This window comes from Heptranchias perlo, unplaced genomic scaffold (genome assembly GCF_035084215.1).
Source record: "Heptranchias perlo isolate sHepPer1 unplaced genomic scaffold, sHepPer1.hap1 HAP1_SCAFFOLD_49, whole genome shotgun sequence".
NCBI lineage: Eukaryota > Metazoa > Chordata > Chondrichthyes > Hexanchiformes > Hexanchidae > Heptranchias > Heptranchias perlo.
Window position 1 is genome coordinate 7046220 of NW_027139505.1, and position 17284 is coordinate 7063503.

Genomic DNA, 17284 nt, shown 5'->3' on the forward strand with positions numbered 1-17284 from the left:
ATATTTGCCTGAGACTCTCAGACTCTCCACCCGCTCCAGGTCTCTGCTTTTATACTGTACTCACCTCACGGACTCCGCTGCCTCACCTGTGACGTCGCACAGTAGTTTTCTCTTGTTGCAGGTCTGCTGCTGCTTTTATTCCCCAATCTCAGTCTTCTACGCTCAGGTCCACTGCCGCTCTGTGGAAAAAGTTAGGAAAAGCAAGGCAAAGCAGCAACTCCTTCCCCCACTTCACCGAACTCCAACACTTACCAAACTTTCAGCAGTACACACCGTGTTGTCCGCACACCGTGCTGTCGCACTGACAGGCCCCTGTATTGATAGAATAGAATCATAGAAGTTTACAACATGGAAACAGGCCCTTCGGCCCAACATGTCCTTGTCGCCCAGTTTATACCACTAAGCTAGTCCCAATTGCCTGCACTTGGCCCATATCCCTCTATACCCATCTTACCCATTTAACTGTCCAAATGCTTTTTAAAAGAAAAAATTGTTCCCGCCACTAATACTGCCTCTGGCAGCTCGTTCCAGACACTCACCACCCTTTGAGCGAAAAAATTGGCCCTCTGGACCCTTTTGTATCTCTCCCCTCTCACCTTAATCTATGCCCCCTCGTTATAGACTCCCTTACTTTGGGGAAAGATTTTGACTATCTAACTTATCTATGCCCCTCATTATTTTATAGACTTCTATAAGATCCCCCTTAAATCTCCTACTCTCCAGGGAAAAAAAGGGTCAGTCTATCCAACCTCTCCCTATAAGTCAAACCATCAAGTCCCGGTAGCATCCCAGTAAATCTTTTCTGCACTCTTTCTAGTTTAATAATATCCTTTCTGTAATAGGGTGCCCAGCACTGTACACAGTATTCCAAGTGTGGCCTTACTAATGTATTTTACAACTTCAACAAGACATCACAACTCCTGTATTCAATGTTCTGACCAATGAAACCAAGCATGCTGAATGCCTTCTTCACGACCCAATCCACCTGTGACTCCACTTTCAAGGAGCTATGAACCTGTACTCCTAGATCTCTTTGTTCTATAACTCTCCCCAACGCCCTACCATTAACGGAGTAGGTCCTGCCCCGATTCAATCTACCAAAATGCATCACCTCACATTTATCTAAACTAAACTCCATCTGCCATTCATCGGCCCACTGGCCTAATTTATCAAGATCCCGTTGCAATTCGAGATAACCTTGTTCACTGTCCACAATGCCATCAATCTTTGTGTCATCTGCAAACTTACTAACCATGCCTCCTAAATTCTCATCCAAATCATTAATACAAATAACAAATAACAGCGGACCCAGCACCGATCCCTGAGGCACACCGTTGGTCACAGGCCTCCAGTTTGAAAAAACAACCCTCTACAACCACCCTCTGTCTACTGTCGTCAATCCAATTTTGTATCCAATTGGCGACCTCACCTTGGATCCCGTGAGATTTAACCTGAGGTAACAACGTACCATTCGGTACCTTGTCAAAGGCTTTGCTAAAGTCCACGTAGACCACGTCGACCACACAGCCCTCATCTATCTTCTTGGTTACCCCTTCGAAAAACTCAATCAAATTTGTGAGACATGATTTTCCACTCACAAACCATGCTGACTGTTCCGAATCAGTCCCTGCCTCTCCAAATGCCTGTAGATCCTCTCTCCCAGAATACCCTCGAACAACTTACAGATGTCAGGCTCACCGGTCTGCAGTTCACTGGCTCCTCCCTGCCGCCCTTCTGAAACAAATGCACAACATTTGCTACCCTCCAATCTTCAGGCATCTCACCTGTATCTGTCGATGATTCATATATCTCTGCTCGGGGTCACGCAATTTCCTCCCTAACCTCCCATAATGTCCTGGGATACATTTCATCAGGTCCCGGAGATTTATCTACCTTGATGCGCGTTTAGACTTCCAGCATCTCCATCTCTCTAATATTTACACTCTTCAAGACATCACTATTTATTTCCCCAAGTTCCCTAACATCCATGCCTTTCTCAACCGTAAATACCGATGTGAAATGTTCATTTAGGATCTCACCCATCTCTTGTGGTTCCGCACATAGATGACCTTGTTGATCCTTAAGAGTCCCTACTCTCTCCCGAGTTACTCTTTTGCCCTTTATGTATTTGTAGAAGCTCTTTGGATTCTCCTTTGCCTTATCTGCCAAAGCAATCTCATGTCCCCTTTTTACCCTCCTGATTTCTCTCTTAACTCTACTCCGGCAATCTCTATACTGTTCAAGGGATCCACTTGATCCCAGCTGCCTATGCATGTCATATGCCTCCTTCTTCTTTTTGACTAGTGCCTCAATCCCCAGAGTCGTCCAAGGTTCCCTACTTCTACCAGCCTTGCCCTTCACTTTATAAGGAATGTGCTTACCCTGAACCATGGTTAAAACAATTTTGAAAGCCTCCCACTTACCAGACGTCCCTTTGCCTGTCAACAGACTCTCCCAGTCAATTTCTGAAAGTTCCTCTCTAATACCGTTAAAATTAGCCTTTCCCCAATTTAGAAATTTAACTTTTGGGCCTGACCTACCATTCTCCACAGCTATCTTAAAACTAATGGAATTATGATCACTGGTCCCAAAGTGATCCCTCACTAACTCTTCTGTCACCTGCCCTTCCTTATTTCCCAAGAGGAGGTCAAGTTTTGCCCCCTCTCTCGTCGGGCCATCCACATACTGAATGAGAAATTCCTCCTGAATACACTCAACAAATTTCCATCCATCCAAGCCCAAAATGCTATGGCTGTCCCAGTCAATGTTGGTAAAGTTAAAGTCCCCTAGCATTACCACCCTATTTTTCTTGCAGCTGTCTGTAATCTCCTTACATATTTGCTCCTCAATTTCCCGTTGACTATTTGGGGGTCTGCAGTACAATCCTATCAAAGTGATCGTTCCCTTCTTATTTTTCAGTTCCACCCATACAGACTCAGTGGGCGAACCCTCGGATATACCCCCTCTCACTACTGCCGTGATGTTCTCCCCAATCAAGAACGCTACTCCCCCTCCTCTCTTAACTCCTGCTCTATCTTTCCGATAGCATCTGTACCATGGAACATTGAGCTGCAAGTCCTGCCCCTCCTTTAGCCATGTTTCAGTAATAGCTAAAACATCCCAGTCCCATGTACCCATCCATGCCCTGAGTTCATCTACCTTGCCCATCAGAATTCTTGCATTGAAGTAAATGCAGTTTAATCTAGACTTCCCTTCCACTTTGCCCTGCTTTCTCAGACCATCTTTCTGGTCATGTTTTGTACACTCTCCCTTACTGTCTTTTGTTTCTGTCACCACTTTACTTCCCACTGACTTCCTGCATCGTTTCCAATCCCCCTGCCACATTCGTTTAAACCCTCCCCAGCAGCACTTCAAACACTCCCCCTCGGACATTAGTTCCAGTCCTGCCCAGATGCAGACCGTCCAATTTGTACTGGTCCCACCTCCCCCAGAACCGGTTCCAATGGCCCAGGAATTTGAATCCCTCCCTCTTGCACCATCTCTCAAGCCACGTATTCATCCTAGCTATCCTGTCATTCCTACTCTGACTAGCCCGTGGCACTCGTAGCAATCCTGAGATTACAACCTTTGATGTCCTACTTTTCAGTTTAACTCCTAACTCCCTAAATTCAGCTTGTAGGACCTCATCCCATTTTTTACCTATATCGTTGGTACCTATATGCAACACGACAACTGGCTGATCACCCTCTCCCTCCACAATGTCCTGCAGCCGCTCAGAGACATCCCTGACCCTTGCACCAGGGAGGCAACATACCATCTTGGAGTCTCGGTTGCGTCCGCAGAAACCCCTGTCTATTCCCCTTACAATCGAGTCCCCTATCACTATAGCTCTGCCATTCTTTTTCCTGCCCTCCTGTATAGTAGAGCCAGCCACGGTGCCATGAACCTGGCCGCTGTCACCTTCCCCTGGTGAGCCATCTCCCCCAACATCATCCAAAACGGTAAACCTGTTTGAGAGGGGGATGGCCACAGGGGACCCCTGCACTACCTGCCTGCACCTCTTAATCTGCCTGGTGGTCACCCATTCACTTCCTGCATGTACACCCTTTACCTGCGGTGTGACCAACTCGCTAAACGTGCTATCCACGAGTTTCTCTGCATCGCGGATGCTCCACAGTGAATCCACCTGCAGCTCCAGCTCCGAGATACGATCGGTCAGTAGCTGCAGTTGGACACACGATGTAGAGTTGTACCGCGCCCAAAGGCGCTATTTTAAAGAGATTAGGTGAGTAGTTGTGAGCTGCTGTGTGCAAGGGCTAGGGCGTCGGCCTTGTCAAAAGGAAGAGCACGTGTCTGACCCCCGTACCTGCTTTAAGCTTTCAATCTTTAATGAAACGATTTTCCCGAAGCAACTTAATGGCTCTCGCCGCCTCAGCTGAAATGTCAAACTCCCCGAGTAAATTTAAAATATTTAACAATGAACTATTGATAATTCGCAACCATCCTATTATATATCTCGATCAATTGGCATTGCCAAACCGTAACTGTTTCTGAAGTTTGCAATCCCTGACTTCCCTAATCAATTTATTTGTCACAGTCCATTAACTTTCCCAATCCATTGATAGATCTCAGTATATTGATACTCTCAATCCATTGATATATCCCGGTCCATTTTATTTCCCAATCCATTGATATATCCCGGTCCATTTTATTTCCCAATCCATTGATATATTCCAGTCAATTGACATTCCCAATCCATTGATATGTCCCAATCCACGGACTTTCCCAATGCATTGAACTTTCAGAAGGACATTGATAAAGTTCCACAGAGTAGGCTTGTGACGAAGGTCAGGTCATGTGGAGTCAGGGGACAAATACCAGAATAGATAGCAAACTGGCAACAAAACAGAAAACAGAGAGTGGGGATTAAATTTGGTTACCCCAACTGGCGGAAGGTGGAAAGTGATGTTTCACAAGGATCCGGAACTGTTGTTCATCTTTTACATAAATTCTTTGAACTTGAAAATCGGAAGTAAAATACCAAAATTTGCGGCTAACACTAAATTGGTGGATGGATTGGGGGATAGTTAGTATTGAGGAAAACTGCAACAAAATACATGAAGAAGTTAACCAAGTTGCAGAATGGAAATGTGAATGGCCAATGAATTTCAACATAAATAAGTGTGAGGTGTTGTGTTTTGGTAGGAGAAGTTAGGAGGCCACCTTCTCCTCCAGAGAAGTTACGCCAAAAATGTTTAGAACATTAGTCGGACCACACTTAGAGTACTGGACACAGTTCTGGTCTCCATATTGCAAAAAGGATGTAGAGACACTGGATATGGTGCATTAAAAATTACGAGGATGATATCAGGACTGAGAGGTTATAACTAGCAGGAAGGATTGAAGAGTCTGGGGCTCTTCTCTCTTGAAAAGAGAAGGCTGAGGAGTGAACTAGCAGTGATCTTTATAATTATGAAGTAGTTTGAGCAGGTAGACTTAGAGAAAATGTTTCCGATTGTGGGAGCATCCAAAACTCGGGGCCATAAACATAAGAAAGTCGCTAATAAATCCAGTAGGGAATTCAGGAGAAACTAATTCAGAAGTTAGAATGTGGAACTTGCTCCCATATGGAATAGTTGAGGCGAATAGCATAGATACATTTTAGGATACGCTAGATAAGCACCGACGACCCGAGAGCACCCTCGCTCCTTGTGTGGGAAGGTGAATTCAGATATTAACATTGAAAAATGTTTAACTGCTGGAGTGCTATGTCCGGAGTCAGTAAGGGCATGTGGAGGCAGCGCTGTCGCCCAGCGGTAAGTCCTCAGTATTATCCAATAAATAGCGTGGGTTCGACCCCTGATCATGCCTCACTTAGCTTTGTATATTTCAGCCGATGTTAACGCTGCACCCCCTCCAACGCAAATTCATCCTTCCAATACCGAAGGAACTACTCCAGGTGGGGTCTGCCCAAGGCTCTGTCCAACTGAAGCATAAATTAATCCCCATTGTATTCCAGACCGATTGAGACAAAGGCGAACATGCCATTAGCATTTTGATTGCGCCACTAGCAATTTACTCAACAAATATTAAATCGAATGGGATCCTGCAGGCCAATCACGGCGTTTATTTTTAGTGACTTGTCGTGATGTAGAGTTTCTTGGTAAGTGAGATTTCCACAGTGAGATTTCTCTGACAGGAGAAGTCTGCTTTTAATTATATACAGGTCCAACATAGTGGCTAATAGATTCCGAATTAAAATATTATCTAAATCACTAAAACTGTTGAATTGTAGCTGACCTTAGCACCAGCAATTAAATGACATTTTTCCTGTTCACAATCCTCCGGCAAACATAGAGAGGCCCCAGGAACATCCAGGACCTGAGTGTTTGCGAGACAGTGCGGTTACTCTATTAGATAATGTAAAAAATGACAAGCTGTTTCACCTTGTCCAGATCAGCTGAACCAGAGGACACGGCCTGCGCTTGAAGGGGTTAAATTCAAAACTAATCTGCGGAAACATTATTTCATTGAGCGATTGGTCGATCCATGGAACTTGCTCCTTTCCCAATCTTTGTAATTAAAACTGGAGACAGGCGAATTTAGAGGAAAACAATAATTGCTTAATTAGAAATAAAGGACAGAGTAATCTGAGGGAACACGAGCTTAATTAGAATTACAATTATGGGGAAGTTAGGGGTTTACATTATCTTTAATTGTCAATTGAAAAGAGGGGAATTTCGGAGAACACAGTAACTGATTAATCGGAAATAATGTTCAGGGGAATTTAGGGGAACAGAGTAACTGTTAAATTAGTAATGGACAGCAAGGGTATTTACGGGAATGCAGTGACAATTTAATTCGAAATCGAGGACAGTGGAATTTGAGTGAATGGCAACTGTTAAATTAGAAATAGTGAAAAGAGGAATTTCGGGGAAGGCAGTTACAGTTCAATTGGAAATAGAATGAAGTAGAATCTCGGGGAACAGAATAACTGTTTAATTAAAGATTGAAAACTGGTAAAAGTAGGAGAATACAACTGTTTAATTCGTAATGGGGACCAGCGGAACACAACAACCGTTTACTTGGAAGTGGACGACACGGGAAGACTGTAACTGGTTAATTGGAAATAGAGGAGGCAGGAATGTCAGGGAAACACAGTAATTGTTCAAAAAGAAACAGAGGAACTCTTTGGAAAAGAACCACAGTTTGCTGAGAAACAGGCGACGGGGAATCATAACCATATGGGATTGAATTTGAGTCGGTAATGCAATGGTTTACTTGATCATGACTTTGCTTTCTAGTTTACCGTTGATTTTGGATGATGTGGTTGATTACACATCGGATTCTCCGGATTGTAGTTGGTTGCAGATACATCGCTCATCGATGGAATTAAAACCTCTTCCGGCTGCCTGACTCATGCCTCAAATACCGTTGGTCGTCTGAATCCAGTTCAATGGGAATCTGCCGATTACACGGAAGTGCCCATAACCCACCACCATTTCCCAGAAGATCGAATCCAGCCGGATAGGCACAGCCTGGGATACACGGGGATGTGCAACCATGTGGAGATTGGCTTTTGGAGAACCTCAGGATGAATTTGAACGTTAACGAGTGACGGGTGAAGGCGGCACTTAATCACAATTAATAAATGAAGGCCATTCACAATTAAAGTACTAAGGCTATTGTGAGCGAAAGGTTTTCAATAAGGTTCTTGAACATTGAAGTGAGTTGTCATCATTTCAGTTAGCAAACAATACATGCAATAGTACTTAAATATACACTTGAAAGGTTGGATTGCAACCACATCTCATGATGGTTAGTTGGGGATTCAACCGTTTTGCAGTTCTGAGCTGAGTATCTTAGCACGTTACGAATCCGAATACTCAATACAAACTAACAGTTTTTGCACATTTTTCTTACTCTCTCTGCCTGGATATAAATACAATTATGGATCACATAATTATATAGGAGTAAAAATGCACCTCCATATAAGGAGAATGGAATTGATTATCCTTTATCTATAACGTTCATTTCCCTTACAAACCGAGCTCTTTTTCTATTGGGCTAACACGTATAATTCCCTTACTTCGTTGATACATCGATAGTTTCATCCTTGATCCATACACATGCAATTCTACCACGAACAATCAGTCCATTCTTGTCTCTGTATCACTCGTACCAATTACATTGGTTATGTATGCCCGATGTTTTCATTTGAAGAACTAACTGTTTTCCTACACTGTTATTAAATGTTTAAAGTTCCCTGAAATTTATGAATCAGTTTGTAATCATTCGTCTTGAATTAAGTTTCTCATTATGTCATCCTGAAACTGACCATTGCTGCAAGGTCAGCGCTGGTCCAACAGCCCAGTGGTACTTTAAATTGACTAATGCTTTCCTGCATAACAGGCAAAGGCTAATGGTTAACATTACTACAACATAAGGAGAAACCAATACAGCATCACATTAGCACTCTTCAGGACAGTGCGATTTACCATTTCATTGCACTGCCCTCTTTATTGGCGTTCGAGTATTTCAGGCCAACACTAAATAATATCTCATCCGCACTATGTATCTGTCTGGGTCTATTCAATTGCACAGATCTCTACCCATTGGTTTTACATTTTATGCTGTGCCACATTAACCATTTCATGTCGTGGTTTTGTCAGCGTGACTGACCATGTCTTGGATCCGTTCTCCAGTGCAGCTTCATCATAGAATTGCATTGAATCATATCGAATAAGCAGCACAGAAACAGGCCATATTGCTCAACTGGCACATGCCGGTCTTTATGCTTCACACGACCATCCATCTCCCCCTCTTCATCTAACCCTATCAGCATTACCTTATATTATTTCCTCCCTCATGTGTTTATTGAGCTTACCTTTAAATGCATCTCTGCATATCGCATGCTGGTGACTTCATGCTGAACACGTCACTTCTGTCAACACAGCGATATCCCAAGATCATGCAGCACCAGACATCCGACACAATCCATGCCTGCCCTCTCTGGCTCTCTCTCAAATGATCGTGTGAAGTCTGGAAGTGTTTGATTAGAATCTCCCCCTGCACGGTCCCGATGTTTCGGGTCGTGGCCAAGCATCAAATACATTCTTCCCATTGTTCAGTATAAGCAAGGACTCAACAATCTCCAGGAGAAAGATATCAATTAACAATCTGAACTACACTTTCCTGACTTTCATTAGATTGTGTACTGACATCAGATTGATATATTTTGGCAAGTTGTGTCCAGGTGATTTAAAATAAGAAGGGATGGCACATGATAGATAGAAACGGACTCTTTCCATTACTTGATGGATCAGGAACTAAAAGATAAAGATAACAGAATAAATTTGAGCGATTTAGAACTGAGACTAGGAGAAAGCTGTTTACACGGAGAGCTGTTAAACTGCGGAAATTACAGAGGCAGAAATTACGTCAATATTCAAGATGAAATTGGATAGATGGATGAATAAAATAGGTTGAAGGGATTTTGAGAAATGGCGCGTAAAGTGATTCTATGTATTTTCTTGGCTGGAGGGTCAAGGCTGACAAGGACTGGTTGGGTCGAATGGTCTGTTTCTCTTTTAAAACATTACAACATTTTGATGATCAATTGAGATTTTAATTAATAAACTTTTAAAAGAGATGCCTAACGTGACATTGACGAGTGAAGTTTCTCCTGTCTCCATCATTAGACACTCATCAGGAGACAGTGACCCTTTCCGTTGGGCTTGGAGACAATGGGGAGCGGAGACCATCGCCTCCAACATTCAAAACAAGATTACAGAACGATTACAAATAACCATGATTTTAACACCTTTCATTGTTACTAAACACAAGAAAACTTTATCTATTATTTACACTGGTGTGTCTCATTCCATTAACTGCGGTATTAAACAGTTAACGCTGACGCCACATGTTCTGCTCCACTGCTGAATCATAATCATGACTGTTCGCTTTGAATCTTGGGCGGGAAGTCCGCTGTTTTAGCAGGAAAGGATTATGTTCACCATGGGAAAGCAGCAGGCATCAATCAGGCGGCACACAAGGGAAGAAATGATTTCTGATCCCTGTTCATTTCCACAACAACAATCCATTTTCGTCGTCACAGAAAGGCGGCCATTTTAAAATGGAACACGGACTCTCGTTCAGCTCCAGTTAGGATAGAAAGCTGAGTTTTTTTTCATTTTTTTAACCAATGTCAGAATTACTATCCAAGGAAATTTCATTGCCTGCTTCAGCTCTTCCCTGAATTTGGTTTGGGTAGCTGCATAAATACAAGTGTTTGTACAGGAGCTCAAAAACAGAAGCATGTTTCCAGTTTGAATGGCGATGTAAGCAGGAGCTGTATAATCGGGTCGGTAATGCAGGGCCGGACCACTGGTTAAATTACTCACAATTGCTGTCAGCCATAACAGTATAAAACTGCCCGATACAGTGAACAGTAAAATGATGGATTTCCTTCGATTCTTCATCTCTGGATCGTTCTGATTCTCACTGCTGTGACTCCGGAGTCCCTGGCGGGCTCTGCTCGCCACTAAAATGCGTCCAACTGTCAAACAATTGAATAGTAACATCAAAGCAAAAGGATTCCATCTCATTCAAACACTTATTAACCACAAGTACGCTGCACCTGCAATCGATGTAAAGAAGTCCAGTTTGGGGCTTAAACCCCAGGGAATATTGTTAATTATTAATTTGTGCTCAAATGCAAAACACATGGGGATGTTCAGGAAACCGATCAGAACAGACCCTGTTGTTATAACCGCCGACGCAGTTCTCACTGTGCAATACTTCGCTTTAAACGTGTGACAACATACAGATACAAATCGGTCAAAGGTGAACGAGACTGTAAACAACACCGAAATACCCACGTTGTTACATTGCATGTAAACAATGAACTTACAAACGGCAGTGTAAGATAGGAATGAATGTGGAAAGAGTTCACTGAATATTTGATACACTATTACATTGAAGATAATGACCAGCAGATCTGCTGTCGCCATGGCCTCCATATAGACAGAGATACATTTGGAAAGGCCGCAATTTCCTCTGGAGAGAATCACGATTGTCACGAGGTTCGCTGTTGGAAAGAGGGACAAGAGGGACACTCAGATAAATCTCACAGCATGTTGTGAGGATATGTTCAGATGTATTCCTAATTAGGTTAATGCAAACGGATTATTTTTATTATACAGCCGAGCGTTGACGACATTTTATTCGAAAAGAGAGAAAACATGAAACACTCAATATAGAGGGAGTGAAAATCCTCCGTCCTTCCAGCATCCTTGAGTCAGATGTAATGAAATATTAAAAGTAATTTCGCAGCAATTACTGGAAAGATATCAGTTCAAATCAAACATTGAGCTGAGTCAAAATCAGTCAATTCTGCTCAAATCGCTGTCCTTTTTCTATTTATAAACGCCCCGAAGGAGCTGCTCGGTAACAGAGCGGGAGCTGATGGATCCGCGAAGGTTCTTTGCAGCCGAGGGGAAGTGAGTAGCTCCCTGAGCGGCAATTATTTCTACAAATGTCTCTAAAACCCCCTTTTAGGTGCAGGTAGCTGCAGCACGAGGAGTTACCAACTGAAAGTTAACAGAGAACAAGGGCACAAATCGGATGATCTCCATGGAAACTAAGAAACACATCCTTGAGTGAACTATGTAATGTCGGACGGGCCGGGGAACCAGCCTCGTCCTCCCTCGGCAAAGGGAGAAAAGTTGATCGCCCGGTGCCCACGATTTACCGATCAGAGCAGCGCCTCACCGGCTGCGGGGACTGCTCGGATTCCCTCTGATATTCACCAACTTATCCCTGTGGATAAGTGACTCTTAATGACGACATTCTTGGAATCTGTTACACAATCATTAACAATGAGATAGTTAAAAGCGAATAAACAACAGGATAAACTGACTTACCGGGTAGACGAAAGGATGCTAGAACAGGGTAGTAGATTTGCATGATCTGTAGAATTGTTGGCTCTACCATTGTTCAGAAGAATGTGTGAGTTCTGTCCGGCTTTACGGTTCCGATTGGAGTGTATCTGAGATCCGTAAATCCTCCCCCTTTATAGAACAATCGGTGTCCGGTGAGAAAATCAGGTTACACAATAATTGGCGTTAGTTACAGTCACTGAACAAACAAGGCGATATTTTTCTCTTCAACACCAATGGGGAAATTGTACAGTTCAGTCCATGAAACGTCTTCCATTCAAATTGATGAATGGAAAGCAATCCCATAGAGAATAACTTCTGCGCGCCCTCTGTCATCTCTGAAGGGAGCGTCCCTCCCGGGGATTTTTTTTTTATTCGTTCATGGGATGTGGGCGTCGCTGGCGAGGCCAGCATTTATTGCCCATCCCTAATTGCCCTCGAGAAGGTGGTGGTGAGCCGCCTTCTTGAACCGCTGCAGTCCGTGTGGTGACGGTTCTCCCACAGTGCTGTTCGGAAGGGAGTTCCAGGATTTTGACCCAGCGACAATGAAGGAACGGCGATATATTTCCAAGTCGGGATGGTGTGTGACTTGGAGGGGAACGTGCAGGTGGTGTTGTTCCCATGCGCCTGCTGCTCTTGTCCTTCTAGGTGCTAGAGGTCGCGAGTTTGGGAGGTGCTGTCAAAGAAGCCTTGGCGAGTTGCTGAAGTGCATCCTGTGGATGGTGCACACTGCAGCCACAGTGCGCCGGTGGTGAAGGGAGTGAATGTTTAGGGTGGTTGATGGGGTGCCAATCAAGCGGGCTGCGTTATCTTGGATGGTGTCGAGCTTCTTGAGTGTTGTTGGAGCTGCACTCATCCAGGCAAGTGGAGAGTATTCCATCACACTCCTGACTTGTGCCTTGTAGATGGTGCCTTACATTAATTCGTTGAAATCTTCATTAATCCATTATATAATTCAAATTTGTTTTGTACTGTGATGATGAATGGTGATGACTCGGCTCTTACATTACTGGTGGTGACTCGGCTCTAACATTACTGGTGGTGACTCGGGTCTAACATTACTGGTGATGACTCGGGTCTAAAATTCAAGGTGGTGACCTGACAATAACATTACTGATGGTGATTCTACTCGAACATTACTGATGGTGATCCTACTCTAACATCACTGATGGTGACCCGACTCGAAAATTACTGGTGGTGACCCTACCCTAACATTACTGATATTGAGAATCAAATAATATTGTTGGTGATGACCCTACTCGAACATTACTCGTTGTGACCCTACTCTATCATTGTTGGTCGTAACCCTACTTTAACGTCATTGTTAGTGACCCTACTCTAACGTTATTGTGCTGTCCCTACGCTAAGAGTAATGGTGGTGACTGTATGCTAACTTCACTGGTGGTAACTCCACTCCATAACATTATATGTGGTGACCCTACTCTAACATTACCGGTTGTGAACCAATGCTGACCTCACCGTTGCTTACTCTACTCTATCATTATAACTGGTGACCCAAGTCTAACATTACCGGTGGTGAACCGACTCTAACATTACCGGTGGTGAACCTATGCTAACTTCACTGGTGATGACCCTACTCTAAAATTCCACAGTATTATTGCTAATTTGGTTTGGCCAGTCGATATGTCGATTAAAGTCACCCATAATTACTGTAGAACCTTTGTTACATGCATCTCTAATTTCCTGTTTGATGCCGTCGCCTACATTACTACTATTGTTTGGAGGCCTGTAGACAACTCCCACCATTGTTTACTGCCCTTTAGTGCTTGATAACTACACCCGGACTGATTATACATCTTGATTTTCTGCGCCAAATGCCTTTCTCATTATTGCTCTGATGTCATCCTTTACTAACAACGCCACCGACCCCCCCCCCCCCCCCCCACCCCACTACTTTAACTTTTTGCCTGTCCTTCCTAAATATCGAATACGCTTGGATATTCAGCTCCCAGCCTTGGTCACCCTGCAGTCATATCTCTGTTATTGCTATTATATCATTTCCGTTTACATCTATTTGCGCTGTTAATTCGTCCAACTTATTAGGAATGCTTCGTGCATTCAGATACAATGCCTTTAGATTTGTCTTTTTAACTGTTTTAGAAATCTTAACATGTTTTTGTATTATGGCCCTATTTGTCTTATTAACGTATTTCTTACCCGGACCCTATTTGTTAGTGCACTCTTTTGTTTGTACGCACTGTCCCTTCCAGACACAATCTGGTTATGCTTACCCCAATCCCTTTCCTGCAATGCTTCTTTGTCTTTTCTATTTCGCATTCTCGATTTCTCTCCACCGGACCCTCCCCTCCACTTATTTAGTTTAAAGCCCTATCTACCTCCCTGGCTATAGAGGGTCAGGCCTGATAGTGGGGACATTACCTCACAAACAATCCATGAGCGGAGATACGAAATATGGTGGGTATATAGGAAATCAGTCAAGTGTACTGTCGGGAGGCAACGGTATGAATAGGCTTGTGCTATGGATGTACTGGGAAGCGATAAGAAAGGAAGGACATTACTGAAGCCCACGGTCTCTCATTATTGACTACCATGTACCACGCGGAAGGAGAATTACAAAAAAAGATACAACGCACTGGAGCTTCTTGTGGACTTTCAACCTGATCTTGTTGCAGCCAGCGTAAGTAGTCAAGGCGAATTGTTGCGATCACATGAAAAAGTACTCGGTATCAGAGTTATAATGTTATTATCGGTACCTATATCTCATAAACTTCAGGAGGACATAGACAGACTGGTGAAATGGGAAGATGCATGGCACATGAAATTTAAAACAGAGAAGGTTGAAGTGATATATTTTGGTCCGAAGAATGGGGAGAGGCAATGTAAACTAAATGGTGCATCTTTAAATGTGGTGCAGGAACACAGAGACTTGGGGGTGCACAGACATAAATCTTTGATGGTGGCAGGACAAGTTGAGAATGCTGTTAAAAAGCATATGGGATCCTGGGCTTCATTAATAGAGGCATAGAGTACAACATCAAGGAAGTTGTTGTCAACCTCTATAAAACATTCCTTCGGCCACAGCTGGAGTATTGTGTTCAATTCTGGGCACCACACTTTAGGAAGGATGTCAAGTCCTTAGATATTTATTGGAATTCTTCCAGAGATCAAATATATCAGTTATGTGGAGAGATTGGAGAAGTTGGGACTGTTCTCTTTAGAATAGAGAAGGTCAAGGAGAGTTTTGATACAGGTGTTCAAAAGCTTGAAGGGTTTTGAGAGCATAAATAAGGAGAATCTGTTTCCAGTGGCAGAAGGGTCGGTAACCAGAGGACACATAATTAAGTTGATCGGCAAAAGAGCCACACGTAATATGAGGGAACATTTTCTTTCTGCAGCGAGTTGTAATGATCTGGAATGCACTGCCTGGAAGGGTGCTAGAAGCAGGTTCAACAGTAACTTTCAAAGGGGAATTGGATAAATACTTGAATGGAAAACATTTATAGGGATATGTGGAAAGAGGAAGGGATGGGACTAACTGGATAGCTCTTTCATAGATCCTGCACGTGCACGATGGGCCCGATGCCCTCCTCCTGTGCTGTTCGTACTATGATGCTATGATACCATGATAGGTGGTTGAAGGAAGGTGGATAGGGGGATATGGGAACACAGTGGGTACATGTGATCAGGACTACTGCTTATGGATAAACAATACGGGCTGGTTGTGTAAAACGGCCTATCCCAGGTGATATAGGAAACAGGAGATATAGGAAACAGGAGGTATTGGTAAGGGGAAACAGAACAAAGAGGAGACATCGGATACAAGAGATATCAGAAACGGGAGATATAGAAAAGGGGAAACAGGAGACATAGGAGACAGTTGACATATGAAACAGGAGAGATAGGAAACAGGAGGTATCGGGAAAAGGTGATATAGGAAAGAGTAAACACAGTAAATAGGAGATGTCGAAAAGAGTGAACACATGGAAACAGTATACACAGTAAATAGGAAACAAAGGGAACACAGGAAGAATGAAACATAGGGAACAGGAAAAATATGAAACAGAATACACATGAAACAGGAAATAAAGGGAACAGGAGACATTGGAAAGAGTAAACGTTGGAAACAGTAAACATAGGGCAGAAAGGAAAGAGGAAACATACTAAACAGGAAACTTAGGACATATGTAACGTCGGAAAAAATAAACATAGGAAATAGTAAACATAGAAATGAGGAAACAGGAAACACAGGGAAACAGGAAACAAAGGAACAGATGTCGGCCGTTCAGCATTTCAAGTTTGTTCCGCAAATTAGTGAGATCACGGCTGATCTGCACCTCAACTACATTTACCGCCTTTGTTCCATGTACCTTAATAATCTCACCGAATAAAATGCTGTCGATATCTGCCTTAAAAGCTGTTGTATCTCGGAAACTAATGTAATTCAACAAGGATGAGATAGAAGGGCGAATAACACCTTCCCCACAATAGGCTACAAGTAGCAGTAATTTTGAAAAACTGGAATTCATGGCGGGTGGGCTGCTGGCGAAAACATATTTGGGGTAATCGAGTATGGTGGCAATAAAGGCAATTGTGAGGGTTTCAGTTCCAGATGGATTGAACAGTTGCGGTAATTGGGGATGTTATGGATATAGTGGTCGGCTGTCTCTGTGATGGAGAAGATGTGGGGTCAGTAGCTCAACTCGGAGTTGAACAGGAACCCAAGGTGGAAAGAACCTGGATCAGCCTGAGATATTGACTGAGGATCAGGACTCAAAGGTTGAGAACAACATGGTTCAGCCTGAGGCACAGATTGGGCAGGGGTTGGAGTCATGACGGAGGTCTGAAGTTTAGGATGTGGTCGAAGCTGGTGACTCAGCAAGAGGTGTGGAAAATGTATATCATTGCCCGCAGCAGTAGCGTCATCACCCGTTAGTAGGAATACCGAATAATGAGCAGTAATGTCAGAGTGAAATTACCATCAGTAATGTTAGCGTCGGGTCACCACCAGTGAAGTTACAGCCGAGTCACCACCATTCATCATCACAGCATAAAACACATTTGAATTATCTAAAGGATTAATGAAGATTTCCCCGAATTAATATGAGGTCCCAAGAACCAAACGCAGTTCCCGGGAGGGACATTCCCTTCAGAGATGACAGAGGGCGCGCCGAGCTTATTCTCTGTGGGATTGCTTTCCATTCATCAATTTCAATGGAAGAAGTTTCATGGACTGAACTGTACAATTTCCCCATTGGTGTTGAAGAGAAAAAACATCTCCTTGTTTGTTAAGTGACTGTAACTAATTATTGTGTAACCTGATTATCTCACCGGACATCGATTGTTCAATAAAGGGGGAGGATTTATGGATCTCGAACTCAGATAAACTCTAATCGGAACCGTAA